The 13,336-nt window shown below is 32.2% G+C and overlaps 2 long non-coding RNA genes and 1 pseudogene across 2 annotated transcripts; all 3 read right to left on the reverse strand.

The window, feature by feature from the left end:
- Positions 1-2,832: 2,832 nt before the first annotated feature.
- On the reverse strand, positions 2,833-4,023 carry LOC121174350 (probable beta-1,4-xylosyltransferase IRX10L; annotated as a pseudogene).
- Positions 4,024-6,161: 2,138 nt separating this feature from the next.
- Positions 6,162-7,018, reverse strand: LOC121174268 (uncharacterized). The gene is made up of 3 exons (XR_005890236.1): positions 6,947-7,018; positions 6,578-6,629; positions 6,162-6,217 (listed from the first exon to the last, which is right to left on the reverse strand). It is a non-coding gene; the product is annotated as an uncharacterized lncRNA (long non-coding RNA).
- Positions 7,019-9,005: 1,987 nt separating this feature from the next.
- On the reverse strand, positions 9,006-10,060 carry LOC121174269 (uncharacterized). Its single transcript, XR_005890237.1, has 3 exons — positions 9,797-10,060; positions 9,597-9,702; positions 9,006-9,319 (listed from the first exon to the last, which is right to left on the reverse strand). It is a non-coding gene; the product is annotated as an uncharacterized lncRNA (long non-coding RNA).
- Positions 10,061-13,336: the final 3,276 nt, after the last annotated feature.

Below are 13,336 nucleotides of genomic sequence, written 5' to 3' on the forward strand. Positions count from 1 at the left end.
AGCGGCCAAGAGCAGCAACCTTAAGACACTTGCACCGGTAAAGCGAGTCACCATACTTAAATAACTTGACATAGTTTTTGGTTACTATGATCTTAAGAGATGTGTCAAGCACATAGGTGATTTGACATATTCTTATCAAAACTTTAATGCAAATATTGCTAGATTTTAGAGTGAATTAACCTCCAACCATTTTGAGCATATATATATCTATACATCAAAAAGCTAATTTTATATACCAAACCATAATATACTAGAGGCACCAAGCAAACAAAGGCATAGAATATGTAAGTAATAAATGAAATTAATGCATGGAAACTTTAATATGAAATCCTGTTTGTCAAACTGTAGAATAAAAGAACGCGGCAACCATGGTTATCAAACTCTCGAGTTAACTCGCTAACTCTTATGGGTTTACGAGTTCACTTGTCCTCTGTGAGTTAACTCTTGAGTAAACTCATTTTTAGTAGACTCTAGGCAAACTCTATAAATTCTAAGTAAACTCGATAGACTCTCGAGTTTACCACCGAGTTAAGAAGTTAGCAAATTAAAAAAATTAGAACAAAATGTAAGTCATTTTTTATTATTTTCTGTCTGTTTAACATTCAACATACCTTCATTTAGCGTGTCATTCTCAAATACAAAATTCTCACCTTTAATATTATCAAACCCTTATTCTCTAATAAAATCAAACCCTCGATAAGAATGATCTACCACTACTATAACCTCTGCAAGTTATTATCTAGTAGTGATGTATTATTACTAGACTTGGTTATTTAAATATTCTGAACTTTATGATTTACTGTTTTGCTTTATTATATTGTTGAAGTGTTTAATTAGTATGTTATTTATAGATATTTTGTTGTTATTTTTATATGAAGTAGACTCTTACGAGTCTACGAATTGAGTTCACGATTCGAGTCTATGAAACTCTCACGAGTCTGTGTATACTCTCGAGTTTGATAACCTTGGTGGCAACATAAATTAAAATAAAATAAAAAAGAGAAAAAGAAACACGACCATAGCTAAATATAGCTCTCCTAAGGCTTTTAGCATCTACCAGTTACATGTTCAATATATAATGAAATGACCTTCAATACACACCTACTGGAAACAACAATTACAATGTCTCTTATATCCTCAAAAGTGGGAGACTTTGAACAGACACAACCAGAAAAAGGAATGTCTCCAATATACCCAGATAGAACCATCCATAAATTGAACGAAAACACTCAATCAAAAGCACTCAAGGATATGAAACTGTTTTCTTTGCGAGCCTGCTTCTTTTATAATAATGCATATGGTATGCAAGAATATAATTGTTCAAAATGAATTTTACTTGTAACAACTTCTACACAGATTAATGAAACAAACTCAATAAGAAGAAGGAATTAGAACCACATTTCCGTTGTAATTTTAATATTTTATATCACAATAAGTGAGGACAACTATATGGATCAAACAATGCCAATGTCTTCCTTCTTAATAGTCTCTAACTTGGAGATTTTCTTGGTTTTCCTCTCTCCATCTACCTATAATTATCTGGCTATCTTCCATGGGATTAACTCTTTACCACTGCTTCTATTGGTCTTCTTCTCACATGACCAAACCATCTTAGGAAATTTTTTACTATATTTTCTTCATTAAGTGCCATTCCTTCTTGCTCTCTTATAAATTCTTGCATACCCAAAGTTATTATTACACTTTTCAATATTGATGTATGTAGAACATGCATCTACAGAACAATGGCAACAATAAACAATAACAATGGCAACACTCAATCAAATCTCAAAATCAAGGCCCTCTACTTGGCTATATCATTGCTTCATTTCCACTCTTCTAAAATAAAGGCTCGCAATCTCATATGAAAACACAATTTTCTATTAAATATGAGAGAGACCCAGTCGAGCTATGGTCTACTCCACTTTAAGCCTAGAAATATTTTAAATGATTTCAACAGAAGCCAGAGAACATGGTCATCAGAAGGACATACCTGTGGATGTTCTACAGTAAATAAGTGGGTTCCCAGAAGAACAACAAACATTGCCTAGAAGATATTGTGCCAATAAGTCATCGATAAGCTCAAAAAATGGTACCTAAGACACGACGGAGCGTGATAGTAGAGTGGGTTTGCGAGACTGAGTGCGAGCAAGAAAGGGTTTTGGGTTTTAATTTAAGTCAAAACACAACATCGGTTTTTTGACAAAACCAATGTTAACGAGGGAATGTTAACATCGATTTTGTCAAAAACCGATGTTAACATTCCATCGTTAACATCGGTTTTTTCAAAAGCGATGTTAATAAACTCATTTTATTTACAAGAATGCCATCGCGTTTTTGTTAACATCAATTTTATCCAAAATTGATGTTAATGTAGCGATGTTAAAACCTTATTTTCTAGTAGTGTAATTTAGTTGTTTTTATTATAAAAAATATTTCCACCAATGTTTTACACGTGAATCATCTTAAATCCATGTACAACTTGTAAGTCTTCATTTTATTGGCACATTTTCACTAAAAAATGAAGAAGGATCTTTGTCTATAGAGTCCATACATAATAGTTATTTTTCATTAGAATTCTAAGATACCTATTGTGAGAGAAAATTGACACCACTTCGAAGTAATTCTAACCAAATAATAACTAGGTTAGCACTTTGGAGTCCATGCACTCAAGATTTAACAATGACTTTATTAGAACTTTTTAAAAGTATCAAACGTTTATGGATCGATATTAAGCGGTAGACAAAATAAATATTATCATATATTCAATCTGATTAAGTACTACACCCTTGACTAGTTGTTCACTAAGTATAAGAAGGAAATTAAGGAGCTAACTAAAGATGCAAGTATCAATCTTTATTTTGTTCACTCTTTCTCATCACAACAACAACAATGATCTATTCACTTTCTCTTTCTTATTTTTTTCAATCTAGTATAAAGTTTTTTTTTTTTTTTTTTTTTTTTTTTTTTTTTTTTATAGTTACTCAGTAAAAGTTTTTTTTATAGCTAGTATAAAGGTGCTTAATAATCATTTTCCATTTTTTCTAACATTCTTTTTAAACCTTGGCTTTAGAAAAGAAGAAAAGAAGAGTAATAATAATTCTCATGCGTGCAATTGTGCAATGAGTCTATGTAAGTTATAGATGGAACTAACCTGCCATTTACATGGATTAAATTGGTGAGGTTGGTCAAAAAGTGCAGGATCCATATGTATAGTATCCACCTTCGAGGTTGTATAGTACCTCTTTCAAGCACACATGATTCCTCTGTCCAAATGTTTGAACCAAGGTAGCACGCTGAAGCAATGGAAGAGTTCCTCTTTCAATTGCTTTCTCTTCTTGGAACAATAAACATGATAAAAGTGCATATTACAATATCCATGTACAACTTTAATAGTAGAATCCAAGGTCCCTATCACCAAACACCACAAAATTTGTTTGAATTCTTAATATAACTAATAGTGATGTAAATAAAAAAACTAAAATGGTACACTAAATTTCTTACTTGATAATGGAAGCACGCCCCAAATTCATGGGGGTCACAAAGAAATGAGCTTCCCCTGTTGTCCTATTCCAATGAGGCCAGTGTGAAAAAATAAGTTGTATGGCACTTCTCATCATTCGTGGTGACTTTAAAGGTAAAGGAAGGCCATTTGGTGTCAAGTCACAGGTGGTGTAGACAAGGGTATAAAACCAATAAGCTTCTTTAGGATTAAGGGTCTAGACAAGACTAGATAAGAGAAAATGGTGCATAAAGATCTCATCAACAAACATATGGTTGAGGCATCTAGGGTCCTTTTGCAAAATTTTCTTATTATATTTTCTTGGAAGTTCATAAGCAAAAACCTTCAATCTTTCCACTGGATCATCTTCTAACACATAACTAGCACTACCTACATTTGGTTCAACCACAACATGCTTAGTACTCTCATTTTTTTATATTTAGCTATAATATATATTTTGAAATAAATCACATAATTTAGAGACTTGTATTAGACTCCAATTTATCTCCAGGGTCCTGAATCATAATTGGATAATGCAAGTCATTGAGAAATAATAGAGAAGACCACTTATTAACTCCTTAAATTCCAAGCAACTAGGTACGAAGTATAAGACATTAAGTGTATGCATTATCAAACTTTTGTATAAAAACTTTTTTACCATACTCCCATTCCAGCTTCCTTAGTGAATTTTAATCCAACATATGCTACTTCCTCACAATCAGTTTACCATTATGGTGAATTGATATTAATTTTAAACTACTTCATAACATTTAAGTATCTACATAGTTAGGGAGCAACATCTATATATAGTGATAGCAAATGAATATAAAATACACTTATTTATATATAACCAACCAACACTACTGCAGAAAACACTTTCTATGTCGGTTAAATTGAGTATTCTATGTCGGTTATTAACCATCGTTGTAGGAAACGTTATAGAAAGTTTGCACTTTTTTACGACGGTTCTATAGAGATCTGTCTTAGAAAAAGATATCATTTTTAGACGGTTCTTAACTAAAAACCATCTTAGAATTCTAAGATGGTTCTTAGTTAAAAACTGTCTTAAAAGGATACACTTTCTAAGACGGTTTTTCAGAGAAGCGTCTTAGAATGCATTTTTTAAAAAAATTAAAAATATATTGAGGATTCAAAAAAGTATCTTAGAATATAGACATTCTAAGATGTTTTTTCATAGAACTGTCTTAGAATGATTTTTTTTTTAAAATAAAAAATAAAAATATTTTAAGAATTCTAAGACGATTTTTTCAGAAAATCATTTTAGAATGTAGACATTCTAAAACAGTTTTTCAAATAACTGTCTTAGAATGTATTTTTTTTAAAAAAAAATTAAAAATTTCATATACATTAACTTCCAAATTCTGAAATTGACCAACTAGTGCCACCAAAGGTATGCACATTGGAAATAATGTACTCAAGACACCATTAAAGAAAAAAAAAACATTAGAAAGTGTAATAGTCCATTCAATTGTGATCTCTATTCTTAATAATTTAAATTTTTTCTAGTTATTAATTTCTCAATCAATATGGTAGCAAAGCACATTAATAAGCCTTAATTTCTCATATACTTTTGAAATAAAATCTCACTCAGCCAAATTATTAATTTTGAAATTGAGATTGTCACACAAAAGTTGTTACTACAAATAATTACTATTAATCATGCAGCTTGTGAAAGCCAATAAAAAAAGCACAATCAATCACACTTTTAATTAGGACACAAAGCAAAGTAGAAAAGAGGGAGAAGGAATGAAAATATCAAGTTAACAATAGATAAATTACCTTGTTGCCGCAAAGAAAGCCAGAGGAATCATCGGCTCCAAACTATGGATGGTCATACTGCCAAATAAAACACAACATCAGTCACCCAAGGAAAAAGAAAAATTTAAATAAGGAAGCAAAATTTAAAAGGTACAACTAGTAAATAGGATGCAAATTATGTACCGAGTTAAGTACCGAGTTCACGAGTCTGATATAAGATGCAAATTATGTAACTAACTACTAGATTTACTCAAACTCACATAGAATCACAAATTAAGTATTGAGTTCACAAGTTGAAGAGTAATGAACCGGACCCATAATCTGAAATGTTGAAATTTGAACAAATATTATTCAAAGTTTCTAACTTTATGCAAATAAACACCTCACCGGATGCAAGGAGCAAGTAACTAAATAATTGATATAATCATTTATGAGAGAAACTACATGTTTTGACTTAAGAAATATCTTTTCATTGAGAAGCCAAATAAAACTTCTATAGACACATGTCAAAACAAAAAGTGTGATGCAGGATAAAACCTCAGCTTAGAAACATCAAGGAAGCAGGTTATAATAATAACAGCTAGCAAATGTTGTAAATAATTGGTTAACTTAATTGTGATATATATATATATATATATATATATATATATATATATATATATATATATATATATATATATATATATATATATATATATATATATATATATATATATATATATATTACGACACAAATTAGCAGCAATGCATCTCAAAAAAAGTGCAGGCTTGAATTCAAATGTGGGGCGAGTAAGAACTAAGAACCCCCTAGTCCCACTCTAAACTAATAGTAGTAAGATAAAAAAGATGAGTTCTAATGTTCTATGGCGTACCTGTTGAAGGAGGCGTTTAGTGTTGGAAGAGCTGCAAGAATCTCCCTTGCAACAAGAACAAATGTGACTGAGAATGAAAGTGGGTTAGTGGGTAACAATCAAGGGCACCTTTGTATTTTGCAGAATGAATAAACTAGTAGCGATTGCCTCCTAAGTCCATCAACAATAATACACTTAGGCAAGTTCACAACAAAAATAACATTTTTTGGTCAATTAAATTGATTTCTTATGGTTTAGTGAAGCCAATTAATTCAATTCACTTCCATCCTCAATATCACTAATGCACCTAGTCAAAATTACACTAAATTTGTGGTACTGAATTAATACTTTTCAAACTTTTGCCACAATTTGGTTTCAATTTTATTTCTAAATTATAACAATTTTCATCTTTATTGTGTTTTGTAATAAGATTGGACATAACACTCACCATGAGAAGAAAATCATCGTCTCATAGTTTAATTCCAGGGTCTCCTTATTCCCTGCAACACTAACACATACAATTTCAATGTTCTCAATGAACTCCATTATTCACTCTGTGAATGAATCAAATCCAAACACTCATTATTGTATGTGGTCTAGCCTAGGAGACTAGGAATGGCTAGTAATTAAATAAGATTTGCCAACTATTTTGTGAGTTTGAGTTAAGAAAGGACAAACTAAAAACAAGAAAATTTAGTATTGAGAGAAGTCTCTGGCTTTAGTGTGAGATAAGTAATAAAAAAGAATGTTTTATATTTTCTTTTTTGAGTCATTAGGATAAGTAATAAAAATCATTTGTGAAGTGAAATAGAAATACCTCTATGAAAGAAGCAATGGCAGCCTTGTCAGAACCCTTTTGCTCCTTGATGTTGACAATTGCCTCTAATGATTATCCACCAATGAAGAGAGAGGAACAATATTACTCTGAAATTAAGTAGTGTTTGTTTGAATTTACATTACAATATTTTTTTTTGGAAAATTTTTCATTTAATCCCTCATATATATATATATATATATATATATATATATGGAAAAAATAATAGAGAAAAGTGACAAGATATAATATATATTTGATGTGATTAGGAAAAAAAAAACAAATGAAGAGTGTCAATGAGATATCTAAAATATCAGGGTGTTTAAATATTATTATTTTTTTATTTTGATTGAAGGTTACATTATTTAAAATCAAAAGAAAAAAGAGGTGTTTTTGTTTGAGTCAAACTTAATTTTAATCACAAAAAGATAATTCAAAGGAAGAAAATCAAATATTTTAAAAAATTAGATTAGTTTCACTAATTTAAAAACACAAAATTAAAACTAAATTTAACCAAAAGTATATAGAGAATAAAAATATATATTTTTCGGTTAAAATTTCATTGAATTTTTCCATAATGTAAATTTAGTAAATATTCATATGAATATGATTAGTTTTACCTAGTGGAGATGGTGATAAACTAATTTGGAACTTTAGCAAGGATGGAAAATATAGCATAAAGTCAACTTATTACCCCACACACTGGAGACTCTTATTGATGCATCCCATCTTGGTGTGCAAGGAGACTGGAGCTTGATATGGAATTTGCATGTACCCCTAAAATCAAAATCTTCCTTTGGAGAATGGTGCATGATTGTCTTCCCACAAGGCATATATTGAAATTTACACAAAACACAAGCAGCTTTGTCAGTCAATCTCCAAACTTAAGCATTACATAGTTCCACTAAGATACATGCCATCAATGGATCAAGATAAGTAACAATCCTGAACATATAAACATTTAAATGGTAAATAATAAATCACGGACTAACTCTGTGAAACAGAACAAAGGACATTGGAAATGGATACAATATAAGCAGCATTTACCATGTATTAGTTTTCTGGTCCATTTAATCAAAGTACATACCAAATTTTAAGTGCCATTTCACACAAAAGCCGATTAAGTTAGTAGATTGCAACATAAAATATATCTATCTAGCTTATCACGCCACTTCCAAGCACGTCAATGAAGATAAAGTAACTGCTCCAAAACGAAATCACAACAAACATGATAATAACTTTCATAAACTTCAATCTTTGTCTATATGAGATCCAAGTAAGCACAACGAGATTAAAGAATCAAGATACAAAAACATAGGGTGCAGAACTTTTTCCCACGCAAGTTTTTCAGTTTTCATCATATCTCCTTATGGACACTAACTATCTTTATTTTATCTACTTAACTACTTAACACTTTATTGAGCTAGAAGGTGAAATTTCTCCCACTGCCAAAATAGCATTAGCTCCAAGCTGAAAATTTCAATATTGTGAAAACCCGATTACATCCGCATAATACCTTGCCAAGTAAAGTAGGTGCTATAATTGAATTAGCATTCTCCATAGCCTAATCCAAGGAAAATATGAAATCTTGTCTTCAGCTCCAACACATATCAAAAAAATAAAAAACAAACAAAAGCTAAAATGGTAAAGGGAACATTAAGCACCTTAAGAACATGTGCAGCTTCCTTAGCTACTATAAGCCATTGTGGAGTTCCAAAGTTAGCAGCTTCCCCACAATTATAACCTTGATTTCACCAAATGGTATATAAAATAAGAATTATGTTGACAATTGAAGAGAAAGAGACCTAACAAGACAACATAGGGTGGATAAAAAAAGTAGTGTATTTCTAAGATCCCATTGGCAGATAAAAGGTTTTTCTTTACTATCGGTGCCATGATTAAAATTTAAAATCAACCACTATGTGGTTAAAATGGTTCCTCGTAAAAAGTTCCAAGCCAAGAAAAGAAGGGGAGAAAAAAAATCCAGAGGAAAATTATAAAGAGTAAAAGACTAAAGAGAAACATAACAAACAAATTATATATCTTTATGCAGTGAATAATACATCAACCCTCTGAATGCACAACCTCTAAAAAGATCATCTCTTAATTAACTACTGGCCTCTTAGATAGATTTTAACCAATGCTTTGGGCAAAAACCTATGCAAAATAGATCAAATATCTAATTACTAAAACTAAATCCTAGAGCTGGATAGATTATGTAGAGCTGATAAATTTACCCATATAATTTTTGGAGCAGCACAGCCTGCGCCCATTCATATCTAGAATGCATAATTGAGCCTAAAAATCCATGGGACCCTTTCAAATATCTATGGCAGGAGGGGGTAGTTTCCAGAAATTCCATGAATTAAAGTCCTCCTGCAAACAAGGTTCAGCAAGAAAACGAGCAAAGGTAACCAAGATTAAAAAAAAAAAATCCTTAATAGAATGAAACTTGCATTAAAAAGCATAATAACGTAACCAGGATAAATCACACAGCAGACAAATATAAAAAGATCCAACCAGCTCTCACACTCAATATGCTTTACTTTGAAATTTAAATTCTAAGAAGACTAAAAAAAATTTGAGGAACACAATCCCCAAGACTAACATTATGAACAACAAAATAAAAAATAAAGCTTCTTCAAGATTAAACCTGCTCAGAAGAGCTCGTAGGGGGGAACATTCCATTCACAAGAGCATGCAGAGAAGTATATGATTTTGTGTCAACATGGTGGTTTATAACCACCTCTCCCTGCGAACTTAAAAATAAGAAAGGTTTGATGAACTTCAAACATTTTAGGAGGTTCTAGCATGAAGCAAATTTTTACTTTTAAAAAAGAAGGATTTATTTACCTTGGGATTAATAGTGAAAATTTTTCCTAGGGGAATTCCAACCTTAAGGTAGCTTATTTCATCCGTATCCCTATTACCAAAACCAACATAGAATGGACTGCTATAAAAAGGAAAATGTGCCTTGATGTCCTGATGACATAAAAATTCAAATTGACTTTAATAACATTATGAATGTAATATGATCATTGTAGTATGTAGCAGCGGGAAACTAACCTCTAAGCATGCAATTTTGAATTCATGTGGAACCCTCTTATTAGCTGGAAATAGATGAGAGAAAAAATGTTTTAGTCCAAAATATTATAAATGCAAGACCAGGGCATTTCATACACAGACTTAAATTAAAATTTGATGAATCCTCCCACTCTGGTATATATACATCAAAATTAAGAGATAAGAAAAAAAAACATACAAGAGTCATACATATATTGGCCACAGCTCCACATGGTGGTGTTTAATATGAACTAGAATAAAAAAAATAAAAAATCATGCCATAAAAGAAATCCAAAACTTAGTCACTTTTAATCTTTTTAACAAAATGACCCACACTGCTTGTGTCTTCATGTGATGTAAGGGAATAAAAGTTGAATGTTTTTATTTTATTCAATTTTGCCCATTTATACTATTCTTAGAGGTTCCTAGTACAATAGTATAGCCTTCCAATTCCTCTTATACAAAACCTATATGTCACTTAAGGTAAAAGCAGGGCACAAAAGTCCAAACTCCAGATTTTCGCTACAGGCTTTGCAAACTGCTTTAGCTAAAATACTTGAATTTCATCAAAGAACTTGCCCATTCTTCAAGAGAAAATTTTAATTATTCAAGTAGGATTTGGAATAACTGAAGACACAATGATGTGTTAGATTGTTCAAAAAAACTTTTTAATAACCTAGTTCCCTTTTCTTGTTCTGTCTATGAAATTCATGTTCAAGTATCAACAAAGATAATTTGAATTCATGTAATAATTTTTTTATACAATTGTTTTATATAAAAGTAGTCCCTAACCCCTTGGATAAAAAAAAGAAGAAAACAGAAAAAAAAAGTTGTACAACGAATTAAGGGAACAATAAGAAGCAGCAGAAAAGAAAGACAAGCAGAGTTGTTACCTTCTCGATCTAGAGAGGGAAAAAGTCCATCAGGGGAAATAACAAAAGGACCATCTGGTAAAACTTTTCCATCCTACGATATACAAAATAAAAATTTAAATGTAAATAACTTTGTTTCCTTTTATATTTTTGTCTTATATGGATTAGAAACTGATTGCTAAATTTACACATCACCTGTTTAAGGTTAAGTAAGAATTGTCGTGTAATATAGGCTTGAGAAATTGAACGAGCACTGAGAAAAAGCAATTGATAACCATTTTCCTGTAAATGTAAAATCGACAAGGAAAAAAGATCATGAGACACCAAGCCATTCAATAAATTCAAAGAATAAGACCAACAACCAGATACTCCTAAAATCCTTCAAAAAAAAGTTTTTTAAAAAAATCACCAGAAAAACACAACAAAAAATCCATTTACTGAACAACAAATTCTCTCTCATTTTCTCCTCCAGTAACTTAAGATTCCAGTACATCATTCCAGTCTATCTCTATCCTCAACAGTAGAGCCAAAAATCACATAAATTTCTCAGCATTTTCCCCATGACTCAAGCAACAACAAACACAAACGAAGGAAACCCTAAAAATTGCATCTACGACCTTCGAACGCAACGCGTGTGAAAGCATCAAACTATAGAACACAAGAATTTTCAAATTTTTGGTTCTGAATTAGCAACGAGCACAAAAATGACAGCTTTATGGCAATTTTTCTTTCATTTTAATATATATATATATATATATATATATATATATATATAGAGAGAGAGAGAGAGAGAGAGATGGAGGTACATACCAATAACAATAAGACGCTTGTAAGGTTTGGAAGAGCTCTCAAAACGACGAAGGAGCCAGTCATGAGATCCAAAGAGGGAACATCTTCCATGTTAGTTTTCGTCCTTTGGAAGCTGTGGGTAACATCTTTGCTTCAGTCACTCCTCTTTACCTCTTCTTCTGCAAACAAATTAGGAGGAGTTATGGTGGCGATTGGTGGATGATGAAACAGAGATGACGGCGAGGTGCAAAGAAGATTTCGCGGTGAAAATTGAAGGCAAAAACGTGAAGTTACAAAAAATGGAAGGAAAGTGAAAGCGGAGGAAGAGGCATGGTGTGCGTGGGAGTGTGTGGGAATGAAGGATGCCACTGTTCACTGTGTCAATGTTGTCATGGCCTTTATTTGGCATCTCTCTTTGCCATCCGAGACCAAGAAGGAATAAGATGGAGAGAGTGGAAGATGAAAAGGATAAAGGAGGTCCTAGGGTTCGTGAATGAGAATCAGAGTGAGTGAGAGAGAGAAAGTAAAAAGCAATAGAGGGCACTTTCAATAAAGACGGTTTTTACAAAACCGTCTTAGTTTAACAACATTTTAAGACGGTTTTCACGAAACCGTCGTTGAATGATAGTTTCAAAGACGGTTTTTGCAAAATCGTCATCGTTGAAAAATCTCATATTTACAAAATTGCCACTGCCTTATGTTAGTCGATGAATATGACTAACTTTTGGGTTTAAAACCTATGTAAATTGTATCAAACTCCTCCAATTTATGGTTATTTTGTAGTGTTGTAATTACTTTTTGTTAAATTTAGGTAATAAGTATTTAGTATCCCACTTTTGTGTATTTAATAACCTTTTCATTTCAATTTCAGGTAAAATAAGCAAGTTTGGTGAAGTTTGATTTTTACAGTTGGCTGAACCATCCTTCTCTGGCTGAGCGCATGATTGGCTGAGCAAAGAAGAGGCACGCTAAGCCAAATGTCGCCTAATTGGCTGAGCCATCCTTCTCTGGCTGAGCGCATGATTGGCTGAACACATGATTGGCTGAGACATTCTTCTCTGGCTGAGCGCATGATTGGTTGAGCCATCCTTTTTCTGGCTGAGCGCATGATTGGCTGAGCGAACCAGAATTTGGCTAAGCCAACAACCAAAAATCAGCAACTCTATTTAAAGCCTGAAATCAGAAATGAAAGAGGATTTTGGCCATTTTCTCAAGGAGCTTTTGCATGTGAGAGATTCTAGAGAGAGAAAGGTCCAAGTTCTAGAGAGTTTGAGAGATTTTGTTGTGTGAAGATCTGCAGAGACCAGAGCTTGAAGAGGAAGCCGTCCTGAGAGCTTGAGATGAGTTTGTGAGTGATTGTGAGGTCCTAGAGGTGGAGGAGACATCCCCACTACTTGTATTTCTGGAATCTTTCATCTTTCTCTTCTCTTCATTGTAAAGAAAGCTTCCCAGTTATGGAAAGCTAAATCCTCTGTTGGATCTTCCTTGTAGGTACTTGTTGTAAATATCTTTTTATCTATTTAATGATGTTTTGTGTGTTCACTGTGCTATCAGAACTTCATTCTACCATGCTTTTGCCTTGATCACGTAGATGCATGTGTTTGTAGGATCATTCAACTGTGGAAACTAGTATGATTCTTAGAACTTTATAGGACAGGGCTAGTTTGTC

The sequence above is a fragment of the Glycine max genome, chromosome 20 (genome assembly GCF_000004515.6).
Source record: "Glycine max cultivar Williams 82 chromosome 20, Glycine_max_v4.0, whole genome shotgun sequence".
Classification (NCBI taxonomy): domain Eukaryota; kingdom Viridiplantae; phylum Streptophyta; class Magnoliopsida; order Fabales; family Fabaceae; genus Glycine; species Glycine max.